Here is an 18,192-nt window from a genome sequence, read left to right as displayed (position 1 = left end):
AATACTATCGTTGGATAGTGAAATCAAGAAGGACTCAATTTCCCAGATATTGATTTGAAGAAAAATTCCTTTAGCATTAAATGGATGAAGAGATTTCTTCAGAAGTCAAATACAAGTTTTTGGAAGAGATATTTCCAGCATTTTTAAAAATTAAATGGGATAGGAGGACCGGGAATATTTTATATGGAATACAACAATATGTTTGTGAAATCGATTAAACTTCTTCTTAGGTTTTAGAAGGGGGTTGTAGACACTTGAGCCCAATTTCTTTTTAAGTGTGTAATTTATGCCCAAAGGTGCTGAGGAAATTTTAGAACAACCCTTATTTTTGAACAGGTGGACCAACATTGAAGGAGAGGTATTATTTAATCAAGCTTTTATAAAAGTTGGTATTGTATATGTGAAAGATGTATTATGTGAGGTAATTCCAGGTTGGTTGCCGGAAGCGGTAGTGAGGGATATGGTTTGGGCGGAGGATCAGGAGGTAGAGGAAAAAGCAATTAAGATCATATATGAGAAGTTGTGAGGGCAATGCCACAGGATTGGATGGAAGAAATAAAGACGCAAATCTCCAAAGGAGCTATAATGTGTCCCGCTTTTCCAAACTTTCTGCTGGAGAAAGGAGAGGAGGTGGTCCAAGTTGACAACTGTAATACTCGAGATTTCTATGGGGTATTTAGAGAATGGAGATTTAAGACACCTGCTGGTCAGGAGTTTTGGCAGAATATATACCCACAGCTGGACTTCAACAGGATTTGGAAGGAAATGTGGGTGAATTTTAAATGTCCAGAATGGATTGAACTGGATTTCAAATTGACTCATAACTGGATTTTTACCATGATAGTCTTATGTAAGATTGGGCGAGTAGAGGTGGCAACTTGCCCAGTGTGTGGGACACAGGATGAGACTCTGTCCCATTTGCTGGTGTTATGTCCGCAGTTAAAGGATTTTAAGTACTATATTCGACAGTTGTGTGAAGTTTTCTTGCTGGGTGAGGACCGAAGAGCAAGAATGGGAATCCCGTTGGACTCAATTTTGAGATGGGAATTGCAAGAGAGTCTGCCATAGTCTAGTGAAGAGGCAGTTAATGTAATGTTCAGTTTGGCTAGATTTGTGATTATGCAAAGAAAGAATTCTCTTTTTTAAAGGGGGGAAAATTAATCTATGAGTATTTTACATATAAACTAAAAGATCATTATAAACTCTGTGGATGTTTTATTCAGAAAAGAATTTAAAGATAGTATTTTATGATTAATTTGTAAAGTATATGTTACAGGAGACAAATTAAACTTCAGGTTTTGATAAAATGAGTTGGAGTAACGGCTGTGCAGAGGGGCGGAATGGAATTGTATGATGCAATGGAATGATCATGATGTTGTAAATCTTTTTAATGTTCAATAAAGATTAATTTTTTTTTAAAGTGGGTAGCACTCTCATCTCTGAGTCAGGGGTTGTGGGTTCAAGTCCCACTCCAGGGACTTGAGCACAAAAAATCTAGGCTGACATTCCAGTGAAGTGCTGAGGCGCGGCACTGTAAGAGTTGCCGTCTTTCAGATGAGACGTTAAACCAAGACCCCGTCTGCTCTTTCAAGTGGACGTAAAAGATCCTATGGCACTATTTCGAAGAAGAGCAGGGAAGCCCAATATTTATCCCTCAATCAATGTAACAAAAAAAACTGATTATCTGGTCATTATCACATTGCTGGATTTTTAAAAAATTGGTGTGTTTTTTTTTCTCTTTTTTTGCCTCTCAGGAGATAGCTGAGGGAATGAAGAGATGGGGTGTTGGTATGTGTAAGTTGTAACATGCTGGGACCGGGCATGCTCAATGGACCAGCTGGTCTTTCCCTGTCCTTTTTCGCATGATCATAACAATATGGGTGATCCGATGATATAGTTATTCATCATCATAGGCAGTCCCTCGGAATCGAGGAAGACTTGCTTCCACTCTTAGAATGAGTCCTTAGGTGGCTGAACAGTCCAATACGAGAACCACCATCCCCGTCACAGGTGGGACAGATAGTAGTTGAGGGTAAGGGAGGGTGGGACAGGTTTGCCGCATGCTCTTTCTGCTGCCTGCACTTGATTTCTGCATGCTCTCGGCGATGAGACTCGAGATGCTCAGCGCCCTCCCGGATGCACTGCCTCCACTTAGGGCGGTCTTTGGCCAGGGACTCCGAGGTGTCAGTGGGGATGTTGCACTTTATCAGGGAGACTTTGAGAGTGTCCTTGTAACGCTTCCTCTGCCCACCATTGGCTCATTTGCCGTGAAGGAGCTCTGAGTAGAGCGCTTGCTTTGGGAGTCTCGTGTCTGGCATGCGGACAATGTGGCCTGCCCAGCGGAGCTGATCAAGTGTGGTCAGTGCTTCAATGCTGGGGATGTTGGCCTGGTCGAGGACGCTAATGTTGGTGCATCTGTCCTCCCAGGGTATTTCTAGGATCTTACAGAGACATCATTGGTGGTATTTCTCCAGCGACTTGAGGTGTCTACTGTACATGGTCCATGTCTCTGAGCCATACAGGAGAGCAGGTATTACTTCAGCCCTGTAGACCATGAGCTTGGTGGTAGATTTGAGGGCCTGGTCTTCGAACACAATTTTCCTCAGGCGGCCGAAGGCTGCACTGGCGCACCTTCTGACAGCACTTGATGCTTTATTACCATTATGCGAACTGTGAAGGGCACTATCTTTATGAAAAGTGTTTGGTAAACCTTACTTCATTTGTGTCAAAATGCATTTGCTTGTTATTTTTACATGATAGTGATAGCGATCAAACTAATGAAACTTTTCCTCCTCCTCAAACAAAAAATGATTGCCAAACACATATTCAGGAAAACATTGCCCCTTTAAACAGAGATAAATAAATACAACTGCCATGCATGTGTTTACTACCTCTTTTTAAACTCCCACCGGGGACTGTGCTTAGATGCAATCTGTGTTAAACAGGTCAAAAGTTTGTCGGTGTCCCCTGAGCAGAACATCAAGCAAAAGGTGCAGTATTATTTGCTTCAGTCATTGCACAGCGAACAGAAAACAAGACATTTAAAATGTGTCTTTTCAAAGTCTGATCCCAATCTAGTTCTCACGTTGTGCTTCTGTTCTCTTTATTACAAGTAAAGCAACTTGGGAAATACGGACATTGAGAACGCAGCTATCTTGAAGTCACGTATCAGAAAACCCCTCCTCTCTCCACCCCACTGCTCCCCCCTGCACCTCCCCAGGGATTGCTGGGATGTTCAAGCTGAGTGGAGCACAGCAGCAGTGACCACCGCAAGCAAATGAATATGGAAAATCCAAGTGTGATGGTGGGGGTGGTCCACCAAATGCAGATCCACAATCTCTTGGGGGTGGAAGTGGGTATCTGCTTCTCTAAACCAGAGAAATGGGGACTACCACAATGTTATTTTTAGAAAGGTGGACCCACCCTGAACTTTCATGACTTCATAGTGAGCTTTACCAGTTTGATTGTCTTGGTCAATGGAGTGCACCCTTTCTGTAAGTCGTAAGACTTAGAAATGCAATCCTGCCTGAAAACGGGCACACAGGTGCTGGGGGCATGCACGGTGCACACTCGTCCGTGTGGTCGCAGGCCGATGCTGCGATCTGCCGCAAGGCCCAGAGCTCCTCGCGGTCTCCCACCACAGGCATCTGAAGTGTCCTCAATGGAAACTCGGCAGCCTTCCGTCTCCCGAGATGTAGCCACTGAAGATACGCTTTGTAAGAGCAACAGGATAGTTGACCGAGCACACAAGACCGGCACTAGGGGTTTGGACAAGCTGATTCATAATTCTGCAAGTTGATTATTACCAAATACGAAGTGAGTTGTTGTGGTAAACTTTTGAGCTCTGGATCTGGTGTAGGTGTTAATATTTTTCGTCAAGTGAGGGCGATCAGATGGTGATTGTGAGGATCGTGGTTATATGGATAACAGGACTGTTGGTGGATTGGGGCTGTGCGGATTAGTTCAGCTGAAGCTCTCTTTGATGAGTTCCTCTCTGAGAACTTTTGCAGCTAAGGGGACTGGTGGGCGATGCTGCTCCTGCTCTTCCTCCTCTTCCTGCTGCTCTTCCCCTTTCTCCTCCTCCTCCACTTCTTCCTGCCCAGCTGGTGGTAAGGGCTGGTCCCTCCGGGTTGCAAATTTATGCAGTATGCAACATACCATGACAGTGGAGGTCACCAACAGGTCAGTTTAATAAAAAATGTCGAGCCAGGAGGATCTGGACGACTCCCCCAATTCCAGTATCCTGATTACCAGCCCCCCGACCCCCAACCCCCGACCCCCAACAGATTGCCAGTCTATGCCCCCTCCCGGCACTTCGCTTCGAGCCACTGCCAATGAAGCAAACAATACAAAGTTCATCCATTCAATATGGGCAAGCTGCTGATAGAATCATGGCAGGCACTGGCAGCTCACCTAAGTAATATTTAAGTTTGAAAATCATCTACCTTTGTGTTTCAGGACTGCCACTTTCTCGATGTAGCTGCACTGTTTGATGGTCACTGCAGCCATGCCGTGGGGCTGAAAACTCTTCTGTGCTGTTCAAAAGATCACTATGGATGAGGAAGGCGATTTGACCCGTCTTGATTCATCCATCCAGAAATAGCTAACTAGCCCAAGCCCTGGGATCTTTGGAAAGTATAGAGAGATTGAGAAAGAAGGGCAAGTTGCAATATTGATAAAAAGATACAATTATCACAGTATAATGGATTTCAGTAAGGGTGATCGGGCAGTGAGAAAAGTATGGGTAGGGTTTTTCTCACTCCTTCTAGAGATATAGGCATCATTACCAAGACCAGTATTTATTACCCGCCCCTAGTTACCCTCAGATGGTGGTAGTGAGCCTTCTATTTGAAGAGCTGCAGTCTGTGTAGTGAAGGTGCTGTTAGGAAGGGTGTTACAAGATATTGACCCCGCAACGATGAATGAAAGGCAATATATGTCCAAGTAGAGATAGTTTATGACTTGGAGGGTGACTTGCAGGTGATGGTGTACCCATGCGCTTGCTGCCCTTGTCCTTCTAGATGATAGAGGTCGTGGGTTTGGGAGGTGCTGTCGAAGAAGCCTTGGTGAGTTACTGCAGTGCATCCTGTAGATAGTACACACTGCAGCCGATGGTGGAGGGAATTGATGTTTATGGTGGTGGATGAGTTGCTTTGGAACAGCAAAGGATGCAAGACAGGTCAGAGTATCTACAGACCTTCTAATGATGATGTAGGGAGATGTATAATTGCACAGATCAAGACAGCATGTAACAGGAACAAAATGGTTATAATGGGAAATTTTAATTTTCACAAAGACTGGGAGAAGCAGAACAACTCAAGTACTGAAAGGCATTGAATTTCTCGAATGTACTCGGGGCAAGTTTCTCGAAAAATGTGTTTTAGAACCAACAAGGGAATACCATACTGGTTTTAGTAATGAGTAATGAATCAGAATTGGTTAACAATATAACCATACACATCTTGGGCCAGAAATTCAGTACCGCTGGAAAGCTGGTGCTCCCCCCACCTTTTTGTGGCCATTAGTACAGGGGTACGTGCAAACCTCTGAGCAGCACTCAGCAGGTTTAATGCAGCCAAAACAATTAATAAAATTATGAAAAGATAAATACTGCGCATGCTGGAAAATGAAATAAAAACACGAATAATTAATAAAACTATCAAAAGATAAATACTGCACATGCTGGAAAATGAAATAAAAACACAAATAATTAATAAAACTATATCAAAAGATAAATACAGTGGATCCATGCTGGAAAATGAAATAAAACAATAAGAAGTAATAAAACTATTTCCATACCAAAGGGCCCCAGCAGTGTCGCATTTGAGCACCGCATCGAAAAGCTCGCGGGGTCACTGCCGGGAAAAGTCCGACCTTTTCCTCTGTGAATTTCGCTGTGGTAGTCCCTTTCCAGCGGACCGCACGCTGCAGAGCTCACCGCTGGAAAGCTTCCTTTACAGCGGCTTCACCACACCTTTTCCGGCGAAAGTGAACACCGCTGAAATCCTCCCCGAGCTGAATATGGCTCGGAAGGGAAAGTATCCGATCGCGGCGGCCGATCCAAATCACTGAAAGCCAGTGCATAGCTGGAAAAAGTAATCAAAAAGGCTAATGGTATGTTGGGCACCTCAGGGGGGTTGAATGCCAAAGGGAGGAAGTGATGCTTCAGTTGTACAGAGCCTTGGCCAGACTCCATCTGGTGTACTGTGTTCAGCTTTGGGCACAGAAAGATATATCGCCTTGGAAGAGGTACAGCGCAGATTCACCAGAATGGTACCAGGGCTTAAAGGGTTACGATGACAGGTTTGTATTTCCTTGAGTTTAGATGATTGAGTGGTGATCTAATTGTGGTACTTAAAATGATTTAGAGATTCGATAGGGTAGATACAGAGAAACAATTTCCTCTGGTGGAGGAATCTAAAACAGGGGGGCATAAACGTAAAATTAGAGCCAGGCCATTTAAGAGTGAAACCGGGAAGGACTTTTTCATACAAAGGGCAGTGAAACTCTAGAACTCGCTCCCCCAAAAGGTTGTGGGTGCGAGATCAATTGAAACTTTTAAAATTGAGATTGATAAATTTTGTACGGTAAGGGCATCAAAGGATATGGAACAAAGGCGGGTAATTGAAGTTGATGTACATCAGACATAATCTAATCAAATGGCGGAACAGGCTTGAGGAGCAGATTGTCCTCCTTCTGGTCCTAGTTCCAGAGAGATCCCAATGTCCATCCACTGTAGCATCCAATTCTTTCTCAAACGATTCCAGCATTTTTGCCACCATTACCTTTTTTTAAAAATTGTATTTACTCATTTAATGCCATTTTCAAGTACACAATATATAAATATGGGGAGATACATGCAAGGTCAGGTTAATTTCATATTGACAATCATATCTTTGTTCACGTATGGCTTCATGATTAAAATCAGTTGGTTGCTTCCAATTCACACCATCATTTGGGATTCTACACTTCTTGTAAATACTTTATTCAACATTACACACAATAAGGATGATTACTGTCATTTACTGGTGAATCTCCAGCAAGGTTATTAAGTCTTTCTTCAAAAGGATGATAAACATGTCTCTTACAAGCCAAAGTACAGGACAGCTGGTCCGCTGGTGGAAAGTCTTCCCATTTGATCCATTCCCATCCCTCATTCTTCTATGGTTCTAAATTCTTTGGCTCTGAATCATAGTCAATATTGACTTCTCCCTGCATGAAAATTGTGATGTAGTGAGAGTTTTCTTAGTTTATTCCACATGTTGATCACTCATTGTCTGAAGAAGAATTTCCTGATATCGTTGTCAATCTGTGTCCACCTGTTCTACTCGTGCAATATAAATTAAAGGAATGTTTTGGGTTAACTTTTTCTACACCCATAACAATCTTGTATACCTCTATTAGATTACCTCTCAGGTATCCCCTTTCGAGGCTGAAATGCACATGTTTCTCGAGGCTTTCCTCATAACTCAGACACCTGACACTAGGGACCAGCTTCATGGTTCTACTTTGTGGTGCTTCCAACACTTGACTGTCTCCCTTGTGTCTTTGAAGTATTCATGCTGCGGTCTAACCAGAGGACTGTCTTCTCTGGCTTGTATCCCGCTGTTTTGGCCATGTAGTTCAAGATTCTGTTGGCTGTGTTGATTGCTGCTCTGCATTGCTTGGACATATTTAATATCGAGTCTACTAAAACTGCTAGGTTTATTTCAATTTCATCCTTAGCTTTGTCAGCACCATTCATGAAGTATGTGTGTTGTCTGTTTTTCCTTCCTTCTTTACAAGTGCCTGCATTAAATCTCATCTACCATTGTTGGCATATCTTGTCCAACTCATTCTAATTTCTGAGCTGCCTCTTCCAGTTCCATTGTCCCACCTTGTTTGGTATCAACTGAAAATTTGACTATTGAGTTTCTCAACCCAGATCATTGATGTAAATTAGAAACAGTAGCGGTTGCAGAACTGAAGTCAGAGGTACCCGACTTAACCCGCCCCGAACCTCAAATAGCTCCTCAAATGATTACTCATTGTTTTCTAACTTTCAACCAGTTTCTTATTCATTCCCAGAGATTACCCTGAATCTACACTGCTTTGAGTTTAACTAATATCCTTTTATGTGGAACATTGTCAAAGGCCTTTTGGAAGTCAAGGTGCCCTACGTCACAGGGCTTTCCAAAGTTGCACTTGGGTTGTCACTTCCTCAAAAAGGTTGAGGAGGTTACTCAGGCAGAATCTTCCCCTTCTGACTCCCAAAAGCTGTTAACTAGGCTATTGTCACCATGTGCTTGTCCTGCGTTCAGTTCACTAATGGCAGCTCTGAGTTAGAGTTCTGGATTGCCTTTGTGTTCAATTTCCTCTTCCCTCCCCCGCTCTCCAGGCAATTCTGCACGAGCCTCTCTTGATTGGCCTTAGCAGTCGTTAAGATAAAATATTTTCCCAACTGATATTCTTTCACATATTGTGAGCAAGACAGAGTAATGGTGTGTTGTGCTTCCTAGTCTTTGTCACCTGCATATTCTTGTGCAACACATAGCAAAATACACCTCATAAATTGTGAGCTAATAAGAATGGTAACGTTTTCTGCATTGGATATAAAGTGATTTTTGTTTCCTGTTGCTGCCCTCACTCTAGTTTATCAAACCCAATATCATTGTACTGTATGTTGGAAGATTAGAACTAACTTCCTTTTTTTAAACTAAATGCATTCTAGATGTGTGCAATGATTCGTGTGGGCAGAAGTAAAGGTCTGTCAGAAGAACTTCTGTTTCAGCAAAAATAAAGAACTGATTTCAATATTTAATTAGTAAAATAAATAGTGAGATAATGTAGCTGTAAAAGCAACATTTTTAGATCTTTTGTAGAAGTGACCAGTTGCCAGATTGAATTCCCTTTTTCCTCCTCCTCCTAACACAGTAACTTGCTGAGCAGATTGCTGTAAATAGATTTTCATGCCTGCAAAACCAGATTTGCAGATAGGGCCCAAATTTCCCCATGAGTTGCACTGTTTTTTTTGGTGTAACTTGATTTTTCTGGTGTATCTTTTTAATTGCAAATATGGCCATTTAATTTGCACCAGTGTAAGTGAGTTAGTTAGGTTTTTTGTTAGGTCAGTTTTTTTTTCAAAAGGGGGCGTTCCCAGCCACTTACACCATTTATGCCAATTTGGCCAGAAAAAAGTTGTACCAAACTAACTTAGGGCAGAGTATGTGTCCACTTTTGTCCGCACAGAAAGACCTTACTTACAGTTAAGGAATCGGCGCAAGTAACTACATTTAAAGCACCAAGCACCAAACAAAAAGTAATAAGCAATTAATTAACAAATAAAATAGAAGTCCTACCTTGGGGAACGCAGTGGGCCGCCGATGAGAGAGTCCATTTGGCCAGGGCTAGGGACGGCGTGCTGTGGCCCCTCCCACACAGACTGCGGCGCGCATTTGCCGAAATGGCCTGCCAGGAGCTACTACACATGCGCACAGACTCTAGCGCGCATGTGCAGAGGTCCCGGCACTGTCTTCAGCGCCGGGACCTGGCTCCGCCGCCCCCCTTCATTGTACGCCACGCCAGCTCCACAGATGGCCCGAGAATCGGCCATGATCGCAGGGAGTTTTTTCGGTGCTGCTTCTGAGGTAAAATGTTGGCGGGGGGCTCAGAGGTGCGCGGAAAAAAACGGAGGGCCAAATTTGTGCTCATAGTATGCAATACCAATAAGGACTGCCGTAACCCATTCATGTGAAAGTCCTGTCTCCTGTTTTAGTGATACAACCCATCTATTTGAAACAGGTTAATAACACCTTTTTGTTAAAATGGTAAGCAGGGGAATTTCAAATGAATGTTTTAACCTACTCATCACTAACATTGTACAGGGTGCTTTCAACCCCCAGATGTTTAATACTCTTAATCACCTAATCAGCAAAATGCAGTAAGCATATATTTGATGTTGGCCATTGTTACAATAATGTAACAGTAAAAATAAAGTTAAAAAGTTCCCAGGACGTTGCTTGGACTGCATGGGATCTGCCTCTTTGAGGTAGTCTCACATCTCTAGCCTGAAGTCATTTTTATATTGAGACTGGCCCTGATGGCAGGTGTGCAGTTTCCTGCTGTCATTGGCTCAAAGAGGGTAACCTGTAAAGACCCGAGATCCAACTACACATTTTCACCGATTCAATGAGCTGCCATTGGCAGGGAAGTGGACCTACGTCCATGATCGGATCAGCCATGATCGTATTAAATGGCGGAGCAGGCTCGAGGGGCTGTATGGGATATTCCTGCTCCTATTTCTTATGTTCTTATGTTCTTATGTCTCCGATTACCTTAGTTGCAAGAATGTTTTCAGGAGCACAGGCACCAAAAAAGAGAGGGGTGAGATCTGCACTGAGGTGGCAAGTCTCTGGGGGTGTTGTCCCGGGTGCATATATTTAATGTAAAAATGTCTTAAGTATGTTGTAGGTAACTTTATATCCAAAACATATCACACTGTCAAATGTGAAGTCAAAATTGCTTCCCGTTGATACAATATAGTATATAAGAACATAAGAACATAAGAAAAAGGAACAGGAGTAGGCCATACAGCCCCTCGAGCCTGCTCCGCCATTCAATAAGATCATGACTGATCTGATCATGGACTCAGCTCCACTTCCCCGCCCGCTCCCCATAAGCCCTTATCCCCTTATCGTTTAAGAAACTGTCTATTTCTGTTTAAATTATTCAATGTCCCAGCTTCCACAGCTCTCTGAAGCAGCGAATTCCACAGATTTACAACCCTCTAAGAGAAGAAATTTCTCCTCATCTCTGTTTAAAATGGGCGGCCCCTTATTCTAAGATCATGCCCTCTAATTCTAGTCTCCCCCATCAGTGGAAACATCCTATCTGCAGCCACTTTGTCAAGCTCCGTCATAACCTTATACGTTTCGATAAGATCACCTCTTATTCTTCTGAATTCCAATGAGTAGAGGCCCAACCTACTTAACCATTCCTCATAAGTCAACCCCCTCATCACCGGAATCAACCTAGTGAACCTTCTCTGAACTGCCTCCAAAGCAAGTATATCCTTTCGTAAATATGGAAACCAAAACTGCACGCAGTATTCCAGGTGTGGCCTCACCAATACCCTGTAAAACTGTAACAAGACTTCTCCTTTGCAATAAAGGCCAAGATTCCATTGGCCTTCCTGATCACTTGCTGTACCTGCACACTATCCTTTTGTGTTTCGTGCACAAGTACCCCCAGGTCCTGCTGTACTGCAGCACTTTGCAATCTATCTTCATTTAAATAATAACTTGCACTTTGATATTTTCTGCCAAAGTGTATGACCTCACACTTTCCAACATTATACTCCATCTGCCAAATTTTTGCCCACTCACATAGCCTGTCTATGTCCTTTTGCAGATTTTTTGTGTCCTCCTCACACATTGCTTTTCCTTCCATCTTTGTATCGTCAGCAAACTTGGTTACGTTACACTCAGTCCCTTCTTTCAAGTCGTTAATATAGATTGTAAATAGTTGGGGTCCCAGCACTGATCCCTGCGGCACCCAATTAGTTACTGATTGCCAACCGGAGAATGAACCATTTATCCCGGCTCTCTGTTTTCTGTTAGTTAGCCAATCCTCTATCCATGCTACTATATTAACCCAACCCCATGAACTTTTATCTTGTGCAGTAACCTTTTATATGGCACCTTGTCAAATGCCTTTTGGAAGTCCAAATACACCACATCCACTGATTCCCCTTTATCCACCCTGTTCACTACATCCTCAAAGAATTCCAGCAAATTTGTCAATTCTAGCCTATTAGAATCTAATAATGCAATGGTATTAACGGCAGAAATAAAAACAAAGGATGCTATTTATACATGTCATTGTATCTCCTAAATTTTTGTTTTTTATTTCAGATCTCCAATTCTTTTTATTTGTATTAATATTATGGCCAGATTACAGTTCATTAGTGCTAGTGACACTTGTCAACAGATACTAATCTATATTTATGTTCTCATTATGAATATTAAACAGCATGAAATATGAACATGCAAAACTGACGTGCAGGAAAAGACCAACTGGTCCATCACGCCTGCCCCACACTATGATGACCAGACCATTGTGATTAAAAACATATTCCCATCCACCTCACTCTTCACCCCCCACCACGCCGCCCCACCCCCCCCACTCTTAACTCCCACCCACCCCCGCAGCCCCATAATCTCCTGGGAGAAGCAAAAAAAAAGAGAGGAAAATCCCTGCCATTATAAAGCCTGGTTACTTTCCATATCACAGCACCTTTCAGGCACCAACTAGTGCCACCATTGGCAACATTTATTCCACCACTCACTTGCTTAGATTGACACCTCTTGTTGGAAATAAAAGCTAAACCAGACTTCTTTGCACTTGCTCTAATCTGTTCTGCATCTTAGATTTAAGAGTTGTACTCTCATAAATATCCATGTGTTTCCACTGAGTGGATTTGTCAGAAACAGGTAAGGTTTCCTGTCATTGAGCACTCTAATAGTTTGTGGTCGTCGTCGATGCCTGCTCTTGTTGATAGGAGGCTCCTGAGATAAGGGAAGTGGTCCACGCTGTCCAGGGTCGTGCCGTGGATCTTGATGACTGAGGACAGGCTGGTGGAGGACCTTTGTCTTACTGATGTTTAGTGTAAGGCCCATGCTTTCGTACGCCTCAGTAAATACTTCGACTATGTGGCCTGTCCGCTGCACAGGCCACATAGTTCGCATGCCAGACATGAGACTCCCAAAGCAAGCGCTCTACTCTGAACTCCTTCACAGCAAATGAGCCAAAGGTGGGCAGTGGAAACGTTACAAGGACACCCTCAAAGCCTCCCTGGTAAAGTGCGGCACCCCCACTGACACCTGGGAGTCCCTGGCCAAAGCCCGCCCTAAGTGGAGGAAGTGCATCGGGAGGGCGCTAAGCTCCTCAAGTCTCGTCGCCGAGAGCATGCAGAAATCAAGCGCAGGCAGCGGAAGGAGCATGTGGCAAACCAGTCCCACCCACCCCTTCCCTCAACGACTATTTGTCCCACCTGTGACAGAGATTGTGGTTCTTGTATTGGACTGTTCAGCCACCTAAGAACTCATGTTATGAGTGGAAGCAAGTCTTCCTCGATTCTGAGGGACGGCCTATGATGATGAGTTTGTGATGCTCTCTCTATAATCACAGATGGTTGTTGCAATGTCTCAGGTTCCGCCGTGATTCCTTCTCTAAGACTAGAGAGCTGGCGGCTTGGTAAATGTGAGCCTTACAGTAATTGTCTGTTATATCCAGTATGTGTGCTTAATATTATTGTATCTCCTTCATAGGTTATGGTCATAAACCCCGGCTTAATCATGGCTGCTGTGCAAAATCCTCATACCAAAGCACAACAACAAGAGTTCAGACCAAGCACCATTTCAGGTACTAATGATACATTTTATTTGTATAGATTTTACATGGGATTGAATAAGATGGTCTGCCAATTTTGTGTTGCATTTTGCTACCTGCACAACATGTCAACCATCTATGTTATTTTTGAAGCCCTATCAAAAAGAAAACAACAGGTATTGGGGCAGAGGGGGAAATGCCAGACACAGGTAAAGCTATCACTCAGGATCATTAAAAGGGTAGCAACATCATCATGGAGATACTTAGATTCAATGGAGGATAAAGACCTTTTCTTATCTCCTGAGACTCCTACCATAAATCTATGCTTTCATTTTTCAGTTACTGACAGCTGTTCTGGCTCTCTCCTACTCAGGTTTCCTTTGCGGAGAAAATGTAAGAACATGGATCCTTGTGATCCCCTCATGTTGTTTTAACCGTTGTTCTCATTTTTCCCCAGTCCTGGCTATCTTATTTTGCAAAAGGAAGTCTAAATGTACTGCTGTCCTCTGCCTGATTATGTGGTGCTGATCAGGTGAACAGCAATGGGATATGAGAGAGATATCCCTGGCCCACTTTAACAGCTGCCTAATTTTTCACCAACAACCCATGTAAAGAGCTGCCTAGTTCTGGGCTGGTCTATGGAGGTGTTCATCATCATCATCATCATCATAAGCAGTCCCTCGAAACGAGGATGACTTGCTTCCATGCAAAAAAAAAGGACGAGTTCACAGGTGTTTCAAAGAAGGACCCGAACTACATCCTTAAAGGTGGAAGATGCCTGTGCGTGAATGTTTTTAACGTGTGGTGACCGTTGCACACCAGCCACCACATGGCCTTGATAGAGCTAGGTCTTGGTCCAGTGGCAAGGATTACCCAAGAAGACTGGAGACCAGCTCTGCTACATGGACCTAGCACGCACATGGAGGAGTTAATGATGTAGTAACACCATAAGTTCCATTGTCCATTATTCCCACTTCATTTGCACTGATTCATAATCGCTCTTGTATAAGTGGGGAGCCAGGTTGCTAGGCACCATGAAAATGGCAGAAGAGAATTTAAAGGGTTGAGTGAATGTTTACAAGTGCTGTCAATTTGTTTTTTGCTGTTGCCAACTTTCTTGTGTTCTGCTTTAGTGCCACTTGCTGAGGGGTTGCTTTTCTACTCTGTGTCCACTAAAGACAGGGCACAATCCCATTCCTCGTACTGCAGTTGGACATAAAAGATCGCCTGGGTTGGGCAGAGGCTCGCAGGCATGTAACCAAGCTTGCCTGATATTTTTGTGCTATTTAGCTCCATAGATGGAAAATCAAGCAGGCTAAATTGCCTGCATGCAATCCTACTTGTCTGAATTTCCTCTATAAGTTGTCCCCAGATGATCATTTATGCCCAAGCGCAACAAGAGTTGCTTTAAGATGTGCCTAATGTAATGACAGCAAATTTTCAGAACTTGGTGAGCATTCATCCGTGATGTGTTTGACATAAAGAAAGGAAAAGAAAGACTTACATTTATATAGAGCCTTTCACGACCACTGGACAAATCAAAGCGCTTTACAGCCAATGAAGCACTTTTGGAGTGTAATCACTGTTGTAATGTGGGAAATGCAGCAGCCAATTTCTGACAAGCAAGCTCCCACAAACAGCAATGTGATAATGACCAGATAATCTGTTTTTTTTGTTATGTTGATTGAGTGATAAATATTGGCCAGGACACTGGGGATAACTCCCCTGCTCTTCTTCGAAATAGTGCCATGGGATCTTTTGCGTCCACCTGAAAGAGCAGACGGGGCCTCGGTTTAACATCTCATCCAAAAGATGGCACCTCCGACAGCGCAGCACTCCCTCAGCACAGTACTGGCGTGTCAGCCTAGATTTATGTGTTCAAGTTCCTGGAGTGGAACTTGAACACAACACCCTTCTGACTTACATAATTGGGCCTTATTTTCATAGCCCCCTCGACCCCCTGCCCCTGACCAGGTGCCTAGCAACTGGAAGTGAGGGAAGAAAGTAGGCCTGGGATGCCTGCAGCAGTGGCAAAGGGTCCTTACGTTGTTAAGTACCAGCCCTAATTTTCTGTGGCGTGTTTAATTTGTGTTAACAGCATAAATGCATCATATTTTTGAAATTCATGGGGAGGTTGACAACGAGCTTCTGCTATCATGAGGTTAACGGAGGAGTGGCACAAATCGTCCAGCCAGCTTTGGCAATTCGCAACTCTCGAGGTATCTCTTACCACAAATTGCTGGGTTATTTACAAACTAATAACACCATTACTTTTCCAGCAAATTCTGGGCCAGTCTAAACAGTTGACAGGAAGTGTGTGTAGATACAAGATTTATAATATAGATATCTACTCTTACTAAAACTCTAAATTCTGCGCATGTTTCCTGTCTGTACCACTTGAATTCCTGTTGTCACATTTTTTCGCACTATTTGGGGGAACTTTTACACTTCCTCGCTTGTGCAGTTCAAATTGGAAAGAAACTATTTCCTGCCCATTCCCGGCGATTTTTGACAGCTTTGGTTTTGGCAGTAGAAGGGGTTCCCACCGGACTCAGGCGGGAGCCTCATGCATTTTTGCTTGTGGGTGGTGGGGGGGGTGCCTATGACGTCTATCGGACTCTGATGGCATTTTTTCCAGGGCCTGAGTGGGAAACTATTCCTAGGCTTTCCAGCTAGGCTGAAGCAGTTTGCCGGCTGGTGAGAAAATCAAAGTAGTCCTCCAGGAAAGTTGATAAAAAGAATCCTTTATGGGGCCAGGAGGAGCAATAAAATCACTTTTACTTGCATATTCGAAAAATATCATGGTAACAGGTTCATTACTTGAATACCAGTCAAACATCAATAACTTTGTTATTATAAACTTCATATCAGAAACCGCATATTACAACAACTGTTTTTTCTGGTCCCATCAGAAGGTAGAATACTTAACAGATGAATCATCTGTTTTTCAGAAGCAGTACATTTTGGCTTGTTTTATTTGACAGTATTTTACTGAAAAGATGATGCCCATCATTCCTCATTTTCATCCCATCTCCTTGCACATCCTCCCACCAAATGGTGGATAACTGAAGTGGTGGACATAACCCGTGCAAGACATAATTTGATCAATCCTGCATATCAGCTTGTGCCAGTGAAAGGTAGGCACCTGATAGCGGACTTGCGCTGCGAACTAGCGAGAAACTAGAAATACAATTGAAAACAGAGCAGTCATGTTACTTTTTCTCTTTGGTTATACTGAAAACACCCAAATCAAAACTGAATCTACAGTTAACCACAGTAACTGCCTCCTACATGGTGTCTGCTGAGAGTTGGATAACTTAATGGTCGCTAATGAAAATTAATAATAGATGGGAATTAATAATACTCATTCAGGCAGTCAACTGCATTATTGTTTCATACATTCTACGGGTCATTTTAATTGGAGCCATGAAATGCCATATTCTTAGACATCATATTCTATTGCAGCTTGCAGATCTGTTAATGTGCGAAGATAATGCTCAGTTGAGTTGATCCACACACTTTGATGGATTGCAGAATTAAAAGAAGGTAACGGCAATGCAATAAAAATCCTCATTATCTCAAGCATTTTTGCCAAGAAAAAATATTCAAGAACACTGTTTAGGAGAGCTCGGTAGAGCATCTTGTAGCATAACTCGTGCATTCATCGAGACTCTGTCATTTTTTGAGATTCAAATCCTCAGGCCCCGATATTGATGGCCTTACCTCCCACTGCTGCCACCGACTGCCGCCGAGTTCAACTGCCGTTTTCCTCTCCTCGCCATTTTCCTCTTAGGCTAGAGTGGGCGAGAGGGAGTACCGCCGGGTACCGCCCGCTGACGTCCTCTGGCGGCCAAGTCGCGTAAGTAGCCTCCCGCCCGCCGAGATGCCAGATTGGCGCGGGCCGGAGTCGGCGCCAGCAGGGGGAAGGACTGCTGCGTGGAGGCTGTTCTTTCTCCGACGGTAGATATGAAGACCTGCAAGAAATGGTTGGTGAACATGCTTTAAAACATTTTTTTTTACAGTGACTTACCTGGATGGCGTCCCCTGAAGGTGTTCCGGTGGGTTTTTTTGGTTATGTTTTTTACTTTTCAATTCTTCCACCCTCCCTGGGCACGACTCCATCCTTGGCGGCATTTGAGCGGCAAACTCATTTGCCGCCGAGATTGAGAACTCCCGCCCACTGCCGCTCAGATTGACGGCGTGAGCCATTGTTTTGCCGCCTCTTTTAGAGGAATCTTTCAGGCACAGTACCGCCCGGTTTCTCAGCGGCCATCGGCGGTCCTTTGGGCGGCAAATAGTTGGGCCTTGCAGCTCATGAAAATTAATAATAGATGGGAATTAATAATACTCATTATTAAGCCTAAGACTTTGATATTATTGTGCTTTTTTAGAAAAACCCAATATAACTTGCTGCTGTAATGTCTTCTTGTGTGTGCATGTGTGTATGTTTTTGGAGCTGACAACACCAACAGTTCTAATATATCACCTACATAAATGGACTTCTGAGTTGTAAGGATAGAGAATTCTCATTTTTGAGTATCCGTCAAAGTAAAGCTCAATTGCTTAAACTTACATCTCACTACATTAAGGCGCTACATAAATACATGTTGTTGTTGCTTGTGAATTGATTCAGTTTCACATTGACACCAGTATCAGTGTCACCACTAGTGCAAAGCATATCTTTAACCTTTCTTTAAAAGAAGTTTGAAATTTAAAACATCCTCTTGCATTGCTGTCCCAATTGCCAGTTGAAAAAAAATTGACTGTCCTGTAAGCTGTTCTGAATCTGCTGAAAATACATTGCCGTTGGCGGTCTAGTAAGCA

At 43.3% G+C, this 18,192-nt stretch overlaps 1 long non-coding RNA gene across 1 annotated transcript in view; it reads left to right on the top strand.

Moving 5' to 3' along the window:
• LOC139263779 (uncharacterized) overlaps positions 1 to 18,192 on the top strand; it is a 149,700-nt gene that overhangs the window by 96,967 nt on the left and 34,541 nt on the right. The window contains exon 2 of the long non-coding RNA XR_011593202.1: positions 13,308 to 13,401. This is a non-coding gene — a long non-coding RNA (uncharacterized lncRNA). The remainder of the gene's footprint in view (positions 1 to 13,307; positions 13,402 to 18,192) is intronic.

The sequence above is a fragment of the Pristiophorus japonicus genome, chromosome 5 (assembly GCF_044704955.1).
Source record: "Pristiophorus japonicus isolate sPriJap1 chromosome 5, sPriJap1.hap1, whole genome shotgun sequence".
NCBI classification, from domain to species: Eukaryota; Metazoa; Chordata; class Chondrichthyes; family Pristiophoridae; genus Pristiophorus; species Pristiophorus japonicus.
The sequence above is the reverse complement of the archived record's forward strand: the minus strand, read 5'-3'. Positions and strand labels throughout refer to the sequence as shown.